This window comes from Azolla caroliniana, unplaced genomic scaffold (assembly GCF_043228905.1).
Source record: "Azolla caroliniana isolate FFs.n. ecotype wild unplaced genomic scaffold, voAzoCaro1.0.p SCAF_7, whole genome shotgun sequence".
NCBI lineage: Eukaryota > Viridiplantae > Streptophyta > Polypodiopsida > Salviniales > Salviniaceae > Azolla > Azolla caroliniana.
The window spans coordinates 8,583,575-8,599,967 of NW_028230442.1; the positions used below are offsets into that span (position 1 = coordinate 8,583,575).

General features: G+C 42.4%; 5 non-coding genes across 5 annotated transcripts; all 5 read left to right on the forward strand.

Moving 5' to 3' along the window:
- Nucleotides 1–227: 227 nt before the first annotated feature.
- On the forward strand, nt 228–309 carry TRNAS-GCU (transfer RNA serine (anticodon GCU)). The gene has a single exon. It is a non-coding gene; the product is annotated as a tRNA-Ser (tRNA).
- Nucleotides 310–1,844: 1,535 nt separating this feature from the next.
- TRNAS-GCU (transfer RNA serine (anticodon GCU)) lies at nt 1,845–1,926 on the forward strand. The gene has a single exon. It is a non-coding gene; the product is annotated as a tRNA-Ser (tRNA).
- A 326-nt stretch (nt 1,927–2,252) lies between these two features.
- TRNAS-GCU (transfer RNA serine (anticodon GCU)) lies at nt 2,253–2,334 on the forward strand. The gene has a single exon. It is a non-coding gene; the product is annotated as a tRNA-Ser (tRNA).
- A 356-nt stretch (nt 2,335–2,690) lies between these two features.
- On the forward strand, nt 2,691–2,772 carry TRNAS-GCU (transfer RNA serine (anticodon GCU)). Its single transcript has one exon. It is a non-coding gene; the product is annotated as a tRNA-Ser (tRNA).
- Nucleotides 2,773–3,766: 994 nt separating this feature from the next.
- Nucleotides 3,767–3,848, forward strand: TRNAS-GCU (transfer RNA serine (anticodon GCU)). Its single transcript has one exon. It is a non-coding gene; the product is annotated as a tRNA-Ser (tRNA).
- The last annotated feature ends 12,545 nt before the right edge of the window (nt 3,849–16,393 follow it).

The following is a 16,393-nucleotide window of genomic DNA, read 5'->3' on the forward strand; positions in this document are numbered from 1 at the left end:
ATTTAATTTCCCTAAAGATTTAAACTTTCTCTCGAGTAGAATGTGTTTCTATACATCCAAAGAACGGAAAGGATGCATGTGATTGCTTGGAAAGATTTGTATCGCTATTATCATTGCTTATATTTCTTGTTCTGAAAACAATATGGGAGTAGTACTATTTAATTTTCGTAAACATTTAAACTTTCAATTTAAATTTTATAACTACTTTCAAATTTAGTTTTTGTCAAGTCAGTTTGGCGGAGTGGTTAAGGCGTGTACCTGCTAAGTACATGGGGTCTCCCCGCAAGAGTTCGAATCTCTTAGGTGACGACTTCATTGGAGAAAATATTTCCATTCATGCAGAAAACAGAAACGATACAGGTGATTGCGTAAAATGATTTGTATAAACATTGTCATTGGTTGTATTTCGTGGTGTTAAAACAGTATCACAGTAGTACTATTTAATTTCCCTACACATTTAACATAACTAGTATTAATTAAGTTTATCACGTTACTTTGGCCGAATGGTTAAGGCGTGTGCCTGCTAAGGACTTGGGGTCTCCTCGTGAGAGTTTGATTCTCTTAGGTGACGACTTCTTGCAAAATTGTGTTTCCATACATCCAAACTACGGAAAGGATGTATGGGAATCCTTTGAAAGATTTGTGTCACTATTTTGATTGGTTATATTTCTTGGTTTAAAATCAATATTGATGTAATCGCATTTATATTCCCTAAAAATTTAAACTTCTCGCGAGTAGACTATGTTTACATACATCCAAGGAACGGAAAGGATGCATGTGATTTCATCAAAAGATTCGTAGTAGTATTAGAATTTGTTATATTTCTTGGTCTGAAAACAATATCGGAGTAGGACTCTTTAATTTCCCTCCACATTTAACATAACTAGTTTTAATTAATTTTATTATGTCCCTTTGGCCGAGTGGTTAAGGCGTGTGTTTGCTAAGTACATGGGGAGAACTAATCGGTTATTTCACACTCAAGAATATATCACATGCTAATGAATATATGACGTCTACATACATATCATCTATGCAATCAAGAATATTCCTACATGGTTACATAGTTGTGCACACATAAAATTGAATTAAGTTATGAGAGGAAGAGAATGGATAGTGTAAACACAATAAACTACACTATTTTCTCATGGTGTAATGATTAGATTCCTTGCCATACACTTAGGGGTCCCTAACAATAAGATGACATGATGATGCACAATTAATTAAGAAGATAACGAAAGACCCATCTTCAATGAATGTGAAGCCTTGAGTAATTTACCAAAGCATGCATTTTAGCCAACAAGTATTAGTAGATTAAGGTATGTTACAATGAATATGGATTTATCCAACACACCATTATCCCCAAGAACGGAAAGGATGCATTGGATTGCTTTGAAAGATTTGTGTCACTATTGTCATTGCTTATATTTCTTGGTGTGAAATCAATATCGAAGTAGTAGTATTTAATTTCCCTAAACATTTAAACTTTCTCGCGAGTAGATCTTGTTTCACAACTTCAAAAGAACGCAGAGGATGCATGTGATTGCTTCGAAAGATTTGTGTCACTATTATCATTATTATATTTCTTTGTGTGAAAACAATATCAGAGTACACTATTTAATTTTCCTAAACATTTAAACTTTCTCGCGGCTAGACTGTGTTTCAATACATCCAAAGGATGGAAAGGATGCATGTGATTGCTTGCAAAGATTTGTATCACTATTATCATTGCTTATAATTCTTGTTGTGAAAACAATATGCGAGTAGTACTATTTAATTTTCCTAAACATGTAAACTTTCAATTTAAATTTTATAACTAGTTTTAATTCAAATTTAATTTTTGTTAAGTCACTTTGGCCGAGTGGTTAAGGCGTGTGCTTGCTAAGTACATGGGGTCTTCCCGCGAGAGTTCGAACCTCTGAGGTGATGAGTTCATTCGAGAAAATATTTCCATTCATGCAAAAAACAGAAACGATACATGTGATTGCGTAGACTGTGTTTATAGACATCGAAACAATTCAAGGAATACATGTCATTAGTTCGAAAGATTTTGCTTTACTATTGTCTTTGGTTATATTTCTTGGTGTGAAAACAATATTGAAGTAGTAGTATTTAATTTCCCTAAACAGTTAAACTTTCTCGCGAGTAAATTTGTATCACTATTGTCATTAGTTATATTTCTTATTGTGAAAACAATATCTTAGTAGTAGTATTTAATGTCCCTAAATTTCATAACTAGTAATTAAGTTTATCAAGTCACTTTGGCCGAGTGGTTAAGGCGTGTGCCTGCTAAGTACATGGGGTCTCCCTGCGAGAGTTCGAATCTCTCAGGTGACGAGCTCTTGCAATATTGTGTTTCTATATATCCAAAGACTTGAAGGGTCACATGTGATTCCTTGGAAAGCTTTCTGTCACTATTGTCATCGCTTATATTTCTTGCTGTGAAATCAATATTGAAGGAGTAGTATTTAATTTCCCTAAACATTTAAACTTTCTCGCGGGTAGACTATGTTTCTATATATCCAAAGAACGGAAAGGATGTATGTGATTGCTTGGAAAGATTTGTATCATTATTATCATTCCTTATATTTCTTGTTCTGAAAACAATATGGGAGTAGTACTATTTAATTTTCGTAAACATTTAAACTTTCAATTTATATTTTATAACTACTTTCAAATTTAATTTTTTTAAAGTCACTTTGGCCGAGTGGTTAAGGTGTGTGCCTGCTAAGTACATGGGGTCTCCCCGCGAGAGTTCGAATTTCTCAGGTGACGACTTCATTGGAGAAAATTTTCCATTCATGCAGAAAACAGAAACGATATAGGTGATTGCGTAAAATGATTTGTATAAACATTGTCATTGGTTGTATTTCGTGGTGTTAAAACAGTATCACAGTAGTATTATTTAATTTCCCTACACATTTAATATAACTAGTATTAATTATGTTTATCACGTTACTTTGGACGAGTGGTTAAGGCGTGTGCCTCCTAATTACCTGGGGTCACCTCGCGAGAGTTCGATTCTCTTAGGTGACGACTTCTTGCAAGACTGTGTTTCCTTACATCCAAACCACGGAAAGGATGTATGGGAATCCTTTCAAAGATTTGTGTCACTATTGTGATTGGTTATATTTCTTCGTGTGAAATCAATATCGAAGTAGTAGTATTTAATTTCCCTAAACATTTAAACTTTCTCGCCAGTAAACTGTGTTTCCCAATTTCAAAAAACTGAGAGGATGCATGTGAATGCTTCGAAAGATTTGTGTCACTATTGTCATTGTTATATTTCTTTGTGTGTAAACAATATCAGAGTACACTATTTAATTACATTTCGACTTTCTAACGAGTAGACTTTGTTTCCATACATCCAAAGAATTGAAAGCATACATGTGAATCCTTAGAAAGATTCGTGTCACTATAGTCATTGGTTGTATTTTTTCGTGCGAAAAAAGTATTGGAGTAGTACAATTTAATTTTCCTAAACATATAAACTTTCTTGCGAGTAGACTGTGTTTATAGACATTGAAACAATTCAAGGAATACATGTCATTAGTTCGAAAGATTTTGCTTTGCTATTGTCATTGGTTATATTTCTTGGTGTGAAAACAATATTGAAGTAGTAGTATTTAATTTCCCTAAACAGTTAAACTTTCTCGCGAGTAGATTTGTATCACTATTGTCATTAGTTATATTTCTTATTGTGAAAACAATATCTTAGTAGCAGTATTTAATGTCCTTAATTTTCATAACTAGTAATTAAGTTTATCAAGTCACTTTGGCCAAGTGGTTAAGGCGTGTGCTTGCTAAGTACATGGGGTCTCCCCGCGAGAGTTCGAATCTCTCAGGTGAGGAGCTCTTGCAATATTGTGTTTCTATATATCCAAAGACTTGAAGGGTTACATGTGATTCCTTGGAACGCTTTCTGTCACTATTGTCATCACTTATATTTCTTGATGTGAAATCAATATTGAAGTAGTAGTACCTTTTTCCCCTAAACATTTAAACTTTCTCGCGAGTAGAGTGTGTTTCCATACATCGAAAGAATATAAGGGTTACATGTGATTGCTTCGAAAGATTTGTGGCACTATTGTTATTGCCTATATTTCTTGGTGTGAAATTACTATTTATTTTCCCTAAACATTTAACCTTTCTCGCGAGTAGACTATGTTTCCATACATCTAAAGAACGGAAAGCATGGATGGGATTGCTTCGAAAGATTTGTGTCACTAATGTTATTGCTTATATTTCTTGGTGTCAAATCAATATTGAAATAGTACTATTTATTTTCCCTAAACATTTAAACTTTCTTGCGAGTAGAATATGTTTCCATACATCCAAAGAACTAAAAGGATGCATGTGTTTGCTTCAAAGAATTTGTGTCACTAATTTCATTGGTTTTATTTCTTGTTGTGAAAACAATATCTCAATAGGACTATTTAATTTCGCTTAATTTCATAACTAGTAATTAAGTTTATCAAGTCACTTTGGTCGAGTGGTTAAGGCGTGTGCCTGCTAACTACATGGGGTCTCCCAGGGAGAGTTCTAATCTCTGAGGTGATGAATTGTTGGAATACTGTGTTTCCATACATCCAAAGAGTTGAAGGGTTGCATGTGATTGCTTCAAAAGATTTGCGTCACAATTTTCATTGCTTATATTTCTTGGTGTGAAATCAATATGAATGTGAATTTAATTTCCCTAAACATTTAAACTATGAATTCTTCTAAAGGATGAATGTGAATTCTTCTGAAGATTTGTGTCACTATTGTCATTTGTTATATTTCTTGTTGTGAAAACAATATCGGAGTAGTACAATTTAATTTCCCTTAATTTTATAAGTAGTTTCAATTTACGTTTTATCAAGTCACGTTGGCCTAGTGGTTAAGGCTTGTGCCTACTAAGTACATAACGTCTCCTGTTGAGAGTTCGAATCTCATAGCTGAGAACTTATTGCAAGATGGTTTATTCATACATCCAAAGAATTGAAGGGTTACATATGATTTCATAGATTTTGTGTCACTATTATCATTGGTTATATTTGTTGGTGTGAAAAACTATCGTCGTAGTACTATTTAATTTCGCTAAACATTTATATTTGTTGGTGTGAAAACAATATCATAATAGTATTAAAAATTTAATTTTAGTCAAGTCACCTTGGCCAAGTGGTTATGGCGTGTGCCTGCTAAGTACCTGGGGTGTCACTGTGAGAGTTCGAATCTCTAAGGTGACGACTGCATGGGAGATAAAGTTTCCATACATGCAAAAAATTGAAATGACACACGTAATCGCTGAGAATGATTTGTATCAATATTGTCAATGGTTGTATTTCTTGGTGTGAATATTTTCCTAAACATTTAAACTTTGTTGCGAGTACACTGTGTTTCCATTCATCCAAAGAAATAAAGGAATACATGTAATTGCTTCGGAAGCTTTTTTGTCACTATTGTTATTGGTTTGATTTCTTGGTGTGAAAACAATATCAACGTCGTATTATTTAATTTCCTTGAACATTTAAAGTTTCTATTTTCTTTTTATAAGTAAATTCAATTTATGTTTTATCAAGTCACGTTGGTCGAGTGGTTAAGGCTTGTGCCTGCTAAGTACATGGCGTCTCCTCCTGAGAGTTTGAATCACGTAGTTGAGAACTTATTGCAAGATTGTCTTTCCATAGATCTAGAGAATTGAAGTGATACAATCGATTGCTGCAAAAGATTTTGTGTCACTATTATCATTGGTTATATTTCATGGTCTAAAAACAGTATCGGAGTGCTAGGTCCGCTAGTGTGCGATAGTCCTGCGCTAGGTCCTCGCATACTGCCACAATGCTTTCCTCATTGAGTTTGTAGAACCCTCGGCCATCTTTCCTTCGGTTCTCCCAGTCCGCCCGGTACGTATGCAATTCCGCCGCTTCTGTAGCCCACGCCATCCATCCTTTGTCTAGCGCCAATTTTAATTGCGTCGTAAACCTCTCCCAATTCGTTTGCAGAAGGATGCGCACGTTGTTTGTTATGGCTTGGCAACGGTTGTGTGCTTCTTCTACAAATTTCTTGACGTTTGCAATTTCTTGTTTACTAACCACCGCGGCTTCCTCATAAGTGCTCCTCATTCCTGCCTAGAGCTGAGATTCCTTCGAATGTAGTTCTTCTAGTTTTCCCATTTCATTGTTTAGGCAGATTTCTAGCTGATGTCTCCTCTCCTATTCTCCAACAAGCTGCTTTCTTCTTCTCCATTAAGGCCCGGAGTCCCGCGATTGCCGCTTCCGATTTTTTCGCTTCCTCCTGTAATTGGGCATTTTCTTCTTTCGTCTGGGAGTGTTGTCCTGTCTCCGCTGCGAGTTTCTCTTCGAGGGTTTCCACTGCCTTTCGGCCGTTGGCCCGGATGTCCTTTTCTCTGTCCGAGGGCTGGCGAAGTTCAGCACAGAGACGGTCAATCTCTAATTCCGCTAGTTGCACGACCCATTTCGCTTTCGAGGCAATGGCGGTCTGAGCTTCAATTTCTTCCCTCAGGACTTCGTCGTCGTTGGTTGTTGGTGGAGCTACCAATTGCACCATAGTCGCATTATTTTCCAACTCTGTGATGCGTTCATTGGCCTTTTGTAGCTCGGCTTGGGTTAGTTTAACCTTTTTCCAGACATTTTGATTTTTAATCGCCATATCCTTGGCGCCCATACTGACCTTTGCCAGTTTCCTATGAACTTTGACAAGGACCGTGTTTAATGGGCGTAGTTCCATCCCCATTTTGCGTATACCAGCGTTCCTTTGCCTGCGGACTCTAGCTAACTGATCCTCATCATCGATTTCCGCCGTTTGTGTTAACGTGCGCTCGATCATTTGGCACTCCGCATGCTCCTCGGCCGTTCGTTGTGAGACTTTTTATCTGTTGCGTTTGTAAGAATTCCATGAGTTCAAAAGTGGTTCCAAATTGTAATAGTGCGCCGAACTCATGGGCCGTCTCCGGAATGTCCGGACACGCCAGGACCTCACTTTCCGCCGTCAATATGGCTTTCCCCCATTGTGACTGGGTCGTAATGATCGGCCACGGTTCCCGGATTACTTCGAAGGTTGTGTTGGGCTCCGTAGCTACGGAGCTGTTGCCCACGGTCGTCGTCTCGGTGGCCGCGAGTGTGTCTTTAACTAACCTGTGCCTACCTTTCCTTTCCAGTCTCCGCCGTTTCAGCCTTGGGCTTTCCTGTCGTGGTTCAGCTTCCGGCTCCGGTGCCGCTTCCTCGGTGCGCTTAGTCTGCTCTTCATGTGTGGTTCGCGTGTTCGGCTGGGCGGGTTGGGGTTCATCCTCCCACTCTGTGGTGGCTAACTCCGCTAACCTTTGCTTCGCGAATCGAGGCGACGACATGGGTTTGTTGGGCTACAGTGCCTGTAGACCTCGAGGTGAGAATAGTATCATCAGATACTGTTGTATGATAGGCCCGAGCCTAATCTCATTGACTATCTTTTTGAGGATAGTTTGGAGGGTTTTGTTCGTGGATTCCGCCAAGCCATTCGCCTGCAGGTAATACGACGCACTTTTTTTTGTGCACCACAGCATAATGTTGGGTCAGTTCGCTAATGACTGTATTCAGAAAGTGACTCCCTTGGTCACTAATGAGCTCGATAGGGTAGTCGAAACAACACCAAATGTGTTAGTAAAAGAATTTCGCGGTGACTGCCGCGGTATTCTCGCGCACTGGGTTCGCTTCTACCCACTTGGTATAGTAATCTGTGGCCACCAGGATATACTTATTGCCTGTTCGAGCGACCGCTAGGGTAATGGGTCCCACAAAATCTAGCCCCCACTTTTCGAAAGGATCCAATGGTAACATTGGTTGGTGTGGCATTCTCACGACTTCCGTGGGATGGCCCAGTCATTAACATAAATCGCACTGTTTGCAATATTCATACGCGTCCTTTTGCGTCGTCGGCCATCAAAGTCCTGCTTGCCAAATTTTCTGGGCCGTAACATCACCCGCATAATGTCCTCCCGCCGTACCACAATGGGCTTCACGTAGAACCTCGGCCTTCTCGTCTTGTCGTATTCTGCGCTTCCAGATGCCGTCACTGCCCTTGTGGTATAGTATGTCTGCAACTAAACAGAAATTTCGACTTCGTACGACCAACCGTTTTTTCTCGTCCATCCGTAATTGAGGTGGCGGTAACCGCATGGTCAGGAAGTAGTTCATTTCCATGAGACACCGAACCGGGAAAGTCTTTTCCGTTCGTTCTGCAAGCGTTGCTACCCGCAGAATGTCCGCATCCGGAAAGTCATCATCATTGTTCTGCGCCGTCTGCTCAAAAAATATGCCATTACGTGTTCTGTACCTGGGCGGTGCTGAATTACAAAGTCAAATTCTTGAAGCAACAACATCCATCTCGCCAATTTCCCCGTCAGCGCTTGTTTCCCTACCAAATATAGCAGTGCTAAATGATCCATGTGAAACGCGAATTTCCGCCCTAGCAGATAATGCAGGAACTTATTGATGTTGTAGATCATACCCAATGCCGCACGTTCCGTTGTGGAATAGTTACGCTCAGTCGTTGATAATTTCCGACTAGCGTAGTACACCGGCCGGTACCAATTCGGCTTCGTGAGCTGCATTAGCGCACTACCTATTGCTATGTCCGAGGCATCTACGAACACGTGCAATGGCTTCGCCCAAACTGGTGGTTGTACAACAGGTGCCTGCGTTAGCATTACCTATAGCACATCATATGCCTTCTCTTCCGTAGCTGTCCATTGGAAGGGAGTTCGATGAACGACGACATGTAACGGCATGGTGAAGTCCGCCAAATAGCGTATCATCCGGTTGTGCCATCGTATTTGCCCTAAAAACTGGCTGAGTGATTTCGTATTTGTCGGCGTTTTCGCGTGAGTAATCGCGGAGATTTTATTCGGATCGACCGCTATCCCTTCCTTGCTGACTATATGGCTGAGGAGATCCCGCTGGTAACGCCTAAGGCGCATTTGGTGGGATTCAGGCTTAGACATGCGGTTTGGCAACGCTCCAGGCAAAGCTGCAAATGCGTAAAATGGTCGGTTGTTGTCCCATATACCGCAAAATCATCTAAAAAAACTTGCATGAAGGCTGGAATGTATTCCCCAAAAATCTTCGTGATTGTCCATTAAAATGTCGTCGGTGCCGTCTTTAGCCCGAACATCATGTTGATTGCGACATAGACTCCCCCGTCCGTGACAAACGCCATCTTCTCTTGGTCGTCGGGGTGCATGCGTACTTGGTTGTACCCACTGAAGCCATCTAAAAAGTTGTACATGTCATGCCCCGTGACGGTGTCCAGTACGCTATCGGTGAACGGTAAAGGGAGTGCGTATGTAATGGTTACGACGTTCAATTTCTGGTAGTCCACGAATACAGATATTTTGCCATTTTTCTTTGGTACGACTACTATCGGGCTCAACCATGTAGCTTGTTTAACTGATCGTATGAATTTGGCCTTGAGGAGTTTGTCAATTTCTTCTTTTACGCGGACCGCGTAGTTTGGGTTCATACGGCATCGACGCTGATGGACCGGTTTCACGTCGGTTGCTAAATTGAACTTATGTTGATAGAAATTTGGATCTAACCCCTTCATGTCCTCGTGGGCCCACGCGAACACATCTTTATACTTCTTGAGTAGTGCTATCATCGCGTCTCTCTGATCCGGCAGTAATTCTTTTGCGATGGAGAGGAATCAGGGTTCTGACGCCATACCCACGTTTACTTCTTCCAGGGCTAAGGCGGTGACTCGCCGTGAAATTTCCATTTCCCTCTCGAACGCTGCCCGTGCTCGGCTTACTTCTAATATTGACTTCGAGTTTGGTTCGTAAACCTCGTCGTGCAGTGTAGCGGGCGTGGCATATTCCACCGCGGTTTCGATGACGTCGATTTCGAACAGTGGAATAATCCGAGGGTGCTCGTCTAGGTATATCTCTAATTCTGTATCATCCACCCCAACCAACATATTTATATCCTCCATGTACAATGGTCTCATGCCCTTGGGTTGTGCCGCCATTTGCTCTGTTGGTACGCGGACCTTGGTGCGTCCACGTCGAAAGTTGATACACTTGTGTTGTGAGCTCTGCTTGATATTCGCTGAACGAAGCCACAGTCTGCCCAGCAGCATAGGATACGCTCCTGGAGCGTCAAGGGCGAGGACTACCACCGAGATGTCGAAGCGATGTCCTCCCACGATAATGCCTACCTTGTGTATCAAGCCCAATGGTCGTACTTAGCGGGTATCCGCCATGCAAAGCCAAAACGGGCAAGCTTCCCATTCTGAAATTCCCAATTCTTCACATGTCTTCACGCTAATTACATTAACGCCCGAGCCGCCATCGATTACGCATCCTAGGATTTCCTGACCGTGTAGTATCAACTTAATAGCCGGATCGTGGTCATCCACCACTGATGGTCCGGCGCTAATGTAAATTTGCGGCGACGCTTCCCCAGGTCTGTCCGTCATCCGCTCTTCCACGGCCTGGTGGAATCGTGGGACTAGTTGCAGTAGCTTCTCCATGGTTAACGTTATCTCGCATCGTGTCAATGCTTGCCATATGGGATCCGGAGATGGTCCCTGTTCCTCCAATAGTTGCACCATGTTTGCAGACTCCTTCCGCATGCGTTCCGTATTTGCCGAGTTTGCTTTTTCAACCCATGCTTGGGTTGTCTGTCGTATCTCATCTTGCGCGGCCCAATCAACATTTTCTGTTTGCTGACGTGTCGTGACTTGCTGTACTTCCGTCGTAATCGTATTGACGGCGGGCCCCTTGCCCTTGCGTACTGGGCATTATGTAACATAATGTCCGGGTTGTTGACAAACAAAACAATGGATGCTAGATTCCCCCTTCTCGGCCCCTGGTGGTGTGTGCCGATCCCCAGGTGTGACTTGCTCCTCCCGGTACTGATTCGTTCGTCAGAGTGTACCCGGTGGTTGCTGTTGGTCCCGACGCGGTTCCTAGTGTCGGTCATCGTCTGAACTTTCGTCGTACCGCCGTTGGTCCTGATATTGACGATGCTTTCCGCGAGGCCCATTGAAGCTACCACGTTTGTTCGTCGGACGGTAATTCTCATAGCGTCGACCCCCTTTAGTATTTCTGTGGTTGCCACGGTAGTCTTCATCCTCCGACTAGTCTTCCTCGAAATCGTTGTGATTCCGGCGATTCTGGTAGTGCCGGTCATCGCGTGGGTTCCGATCCATATACCGTGGTCGTTCTTCTTTCCGCCTTTGTCCATTAGGGCGTGGGGGATGCTGTGTTTCAACGCTGCATATTGTGGGCGTGTGATCTATTCAACATATTGTACTCGATCTGCTCAACTGTGTGAGCGTTCAAGTGACAGATTGGACAGTGGATTCGCATGTTGCATTCAACTGCGGAATGCCCCGAATTCAAGCAAATCGTGCACTGGATCGCTTGGTGAAAATGTCCTTCCTCGTCCTCAAGTAACACTTGTCGTAATGAGGACATGGAAAACCTTTCCTCTTCTTCGTCTAGCTCGAGTTGTAGCGCTCTTTCTATGACCATATCGGTTGTTTCCCCTTTGACGCTATTTTTGTTGAGCGTTGTCCCTATGGGTCGTCGTAATGCTGCCAGAAATGTCTCCCTATCCTCGTCCTCCGTCGGGCCCCGTTCTAATTTCTGTCGTAGATTTTGGAAGCGTAAATTGAAATCCACTACTGTCTCGGTCGGCAACTGTTTAATTCTGTAAAACTGCCCGAGGATTTTGCGTTGCAACACCCTCCGATGAAAAAACAACAGAAAGGCTGACTGCAACTAGTCGAAGGTCGTGATTGCTGGCAGATCCATCTGCGAATGCCAAAACGCCGCTCGGCCATCCAAGGTTAATCTGAACTCCGTCATTTTGGACTAGTGCACTACTACTTCGGAAAGGGTCTGCGCCATATGGTTTGCATTCTAGACATTAAGGAACAATCGGATGTGGGTTACGGCGTCGGTTTCGCCGTTGAAACGGGGATAAGCAAAGGCCATGCTGGATGCTACGGCGGGCAGGTAAGGACCATAGTGCTTTTGTGGTGAGCGCGCTTCCTGCGTATCGCCGAGGTATTTGGGGAGCGAGAAATTGTCTTTGTGGTTCCAAGAGGTATCACTGAGATCACTGAGGCGCGGCTTTTGCCATGCGCGTTCCTCTGCCTAGCGTGTGATGGACCTTGTGATTGGTCGGTCTTGTCGTGTTAGTTCTATAAGGCGTTTGCGGCTAAACATCCATTTGTCGATGTTCGTCTGTGAGAAGACATAGATCACTAGGCATGCCAAAAGTGTTACTGATTAGGAACACGGTCCACGGTCAGTCCTTCAACCTAGACCTCAAACTGACTGTGTTGCAATGAATGGTATCGTCGTAGTGGGATACCTCCCGTATCCTAGTAGCGTATAAGGGAGACAGCTACAACCAAACTCCTTAGACAGTGGACTAGCAACCACACTGTTCTTCACGCCTACAGTCTTACGACTGCACTACGCCACCCAAGAATCACAGACACATAGTTGATTAACCACAAATACCAATAGGAATCAAAGAAGATAGAACTCTATTAAAATACGCCTTCTACATTGAAAATTACACACTCCCTCTATCAGAGGTTTTCTGCCCTTTATATACGCAGGGCAGGGTCTTTTAGCCGTTCACGCTTCCCGCGTGAACCATTTACATGCGTTACAATATTACTCTATTCTTTATTACTCTGCTCTTGTCCGTCGGTTATTATTCCGGCGGACAACACTCTTAGGTGATGACTTTATGGGAGAAAATATTTCCATTCATGCAAAAAACTGAAACAATACATATGATCGCGTAAAATGATTTGTATCAATATTGTCACTGGTTGTATTTCTTGGTGTGAAAACAATATCGAAGTAGTACTATTTAATTTCCTTAAACATTTAAACTTTCTCGCAAGTAGGCTATGTTTCCATAAATCCAAAGAATTGAAGGAATACATCTAATTCCTTCGAAAGATTTTTTGTCACTGTTGTCATTAGTTATATTTTTTGGTGTGAAAACAATATCGGAGTCCTACTATTTAATTTCCCTGAACATAGTCTCTATTTTCTTTTTATAAGTAATTTCAATTTACGTTTTATCAAGTCATGTTGGCCAAGTGGTTAAGGCTTGTGCCTTCTATGTACATTGCATCTCCTCCTAAGAGGATTGGTGTGAAAACAATATCAGAGTAGTACTATTGAATATCCCTAAACATTTAGACTTTGTCGTGAGTAGACTGTGTTTCCATACATCCAAAGAACGGAAAGGATACATGTAATTGCTTCGAAAGATTTGTGTCACTATTGTCATTGGTTGTATTTCTTGTTGCGAAAACAATATTGGAGTAGTACTATTTCATTTCCCTAAACATATATACTTTCTCGCTCGACACCAACCTTCACGGGCCGAACCGTTTCTTCTACTCGTATGCTCGTCTCCCCTTTTCGGCTTGATTCTCATTCCTCTGTTTGTAAAGGTCGACTCGTCTCCACATCATCCTTCTTTTTCGCGTTCCTTGTTTCATGCCTTTTTGATGGGCCTTGCTCTTCTATTCTCTTTCTGTTAACTCTTCGGGCCGGACAATGGCCTAACACAGGGTGTCTATGGGAGACACTTCACCAAAGGGTGTTACGGCAACCGGATTAGACTTCAACGCTTAATCCGACTTAATCAAGTTACTTATTAGGATCGTCTTCATAACACGCGTAAGATATAACAATTAAGACAGAACGGCAATTAACACAGAGATATAACAACGCTTAAGCTTTCATTAATTAACTGCTAACTATTATATTGTATCCGGGCCTTTAAATAGGTTTCCTGTGTCGTGCCTTTCGGCTCCGGATCGTTGCGTGAGTCGGGTGGGAACCGCTGGGGTTTTGGACTAGGAGAAAGAAAAATACAAATAAGGCTAGTAAAGAATAGGTATAAAGAGTTATAAGATAAGAATCTCGTGAATCCCACGAGTTTAGTATATTTAGTCAATATTTAGGTAGTAAGAGAGAATTATTTTAGCAAATTCGTGAATCCCACGAATATTTTAGATTGATTGACCATTATAGAAAAATAATCAACAAAAACTACAATGTGCTCCCCGTCCTTATATAGTGATGGGAGAGACTAAGCATAGCTACATGCTTTTTCTAATATGTTCATGCACACTAAATGTGCATGTGATGCTTTTCTAATCCTTGCTTTTATTTGCTAAATATAGTGCTCATGCACGCTAGATGTGCATGAGTCACTTTTTAGTTGCTTGCGTTTTTCTATAAAATATTCACGCACTCTAAAAATACATGATTTACCTTTTTAATAAAGGTAGGCGCAAATAAAGCACTTATAGTTATTAAATCTATTTATAGAACACTAAAGATAAGGTAGCATAATGATAAAGTTGAGGTTTGACTACGTGGAGGTACAAGGTTCAAATCTTGCCCTATGCACGTGATAAATATCTTGATTATTCTTATTTTATTTATTTATATGTAATTAAATCGGTTATATTATTTTTACTTTTTCACGTAGTGTACGAAATACACTACGACACTCGCCCCCTCCGAACCCGCACATCCTCCGGTATGTGCCGAAGTTGCCGATGCTCGTTGTCTCCCCTTCATCCTCCGTTTGTCCCGCTATGTCAACTTTGTCTCTCCATTTTGAGTAGACCCATTCTTTCCACCCGAACCATTGTCGCCATCCGATCCACCATATTCTTTGTTCTCTCTCGTCATATTCTTGGCCCTTGTCATTCGTGGTAGTGTCTTTTACTGGCCTCTTTCTTGTCTTCATCAACCTTGACTCTTTTCCGGATCGCTCTCGTCCGATCAACTTTCGGTTTGATCGGCTTCCGATCGGATTCGTATTCGGCCGAATCGGAATCGGTTGTTCGGTTTCGATTGAGTCGGTCTCCTTCCGGCCCGGTTTCGATCTATCGGTTTCGGTTTCGGTTGGCTTTCTTTTCCTCGTTTTCACCAACCTCGACCGGTCCAACCTCCGATTGAGTCGGATTAGCTTCTTTCCGGATCGGTCTCGTCCGATCAGCTTTCGGCTAGGTCGGCTTCCATCCATATTCGCGTTCGGCCAAGTCAGACTCGGTCGATCGGTTTTGACCAAGTCGACCCCTTTTCGGGTAGGCTTTCTTTCGGGTCGTCTTTCGGCCGAATCCTCATTCGCCCGATTCAGCTTTCGTTTGTGTCGTCTTTCGGCCGAATTCTCTTCCTTTCGGTTCGGCTTTCTTTTGGGTCGACTTTCGGTCGAATCCTCTTTTACCCGGTTCGGCTTTCTTTCGGATCGGAATCCCGTCCGGATCACCTTCCATCCTAACTGGCTTCCGACTTTACCTTTCTTGCCGCCACCTCCCGTCTCTCCGGTCTCACGTTGGTTCTCGGACACAACCGCCGAAGTCTCTAGAATTAGTGGGTAGGAATCCTCGGTATTATCATCCTCTGTCATTTCAACCATAGCCTCCTTCGCGGCTATCTCTCCGTCGTATGAATCGGCTTCGACCTTTGTTTTCTCTCCACCACCTTCCGTCTCTTCGGTCTCACGTTGCCTTTCGAACGCAACCGCCGGAGTCTCTAGAATCAGTGGTGGGGAAGTCTCGATATGCCCATCCGTCGTTGATTCGTCCATAGCCACCTTCGATTCGATGTCATCTTTTGTGGCGACCTCCTCAATCAAGTCCTCTTTGCTCTCTTTCACTGCATCAATTATGCTTACCCCTTTTTCACCCGATGTTTCAATCACTTGTATTCTGAAATCTTCTTCTACACTTGGGTTATCGGCCTTATCCTTCGTTGTTGTTCTTTCGCAAGACAAGAGGGTAGCTTGTTTTACACCCTCTTCCATCGCACCATCATGTTGTATTTCGGCCTTCACATTGGCTCCATCGTTTGTCTTCAATCGACCATCCTTCATCGGCCATGTCGTTGACAAGATTCTCATCTTCCTCTCATCATGTCTCCGGCATACCCTTTGGACTTCGGCCCAATTTTCGGTAAGACCATTCGTACCGTCATCGTCTTCGAGTTCGATCCCGATGTCCATCCTTTCTTTTCGATCGATCGATTTTACGAACATTAGGACTTTATCCTCTCCCACCAACCGTTGTTCCCGCTCCGAGAGTTGAGCAAGACGATGCTCGAACTCTAGGAATGCTTGTGTTGCACTTCGGTGGGTCTTCTCCGATGCCACCCATTCGTCGAATTTTCGCCGATCTTGTCCCTTTGATCTCTTGTAATCATATGCCTCTCGTAAAGCTTCTTCGAATGACCCCCATGTCGAGTTTTGTTGCCGTATCTTGTGGATTCTCTCTTGTAGCTCATCCGTGGCCACCCGATTGAAGGATGTCACTTGCAATCCTTCCGGTATCCCACATCGTATCATCTCCGCCTTGTAGTCACTTAGAT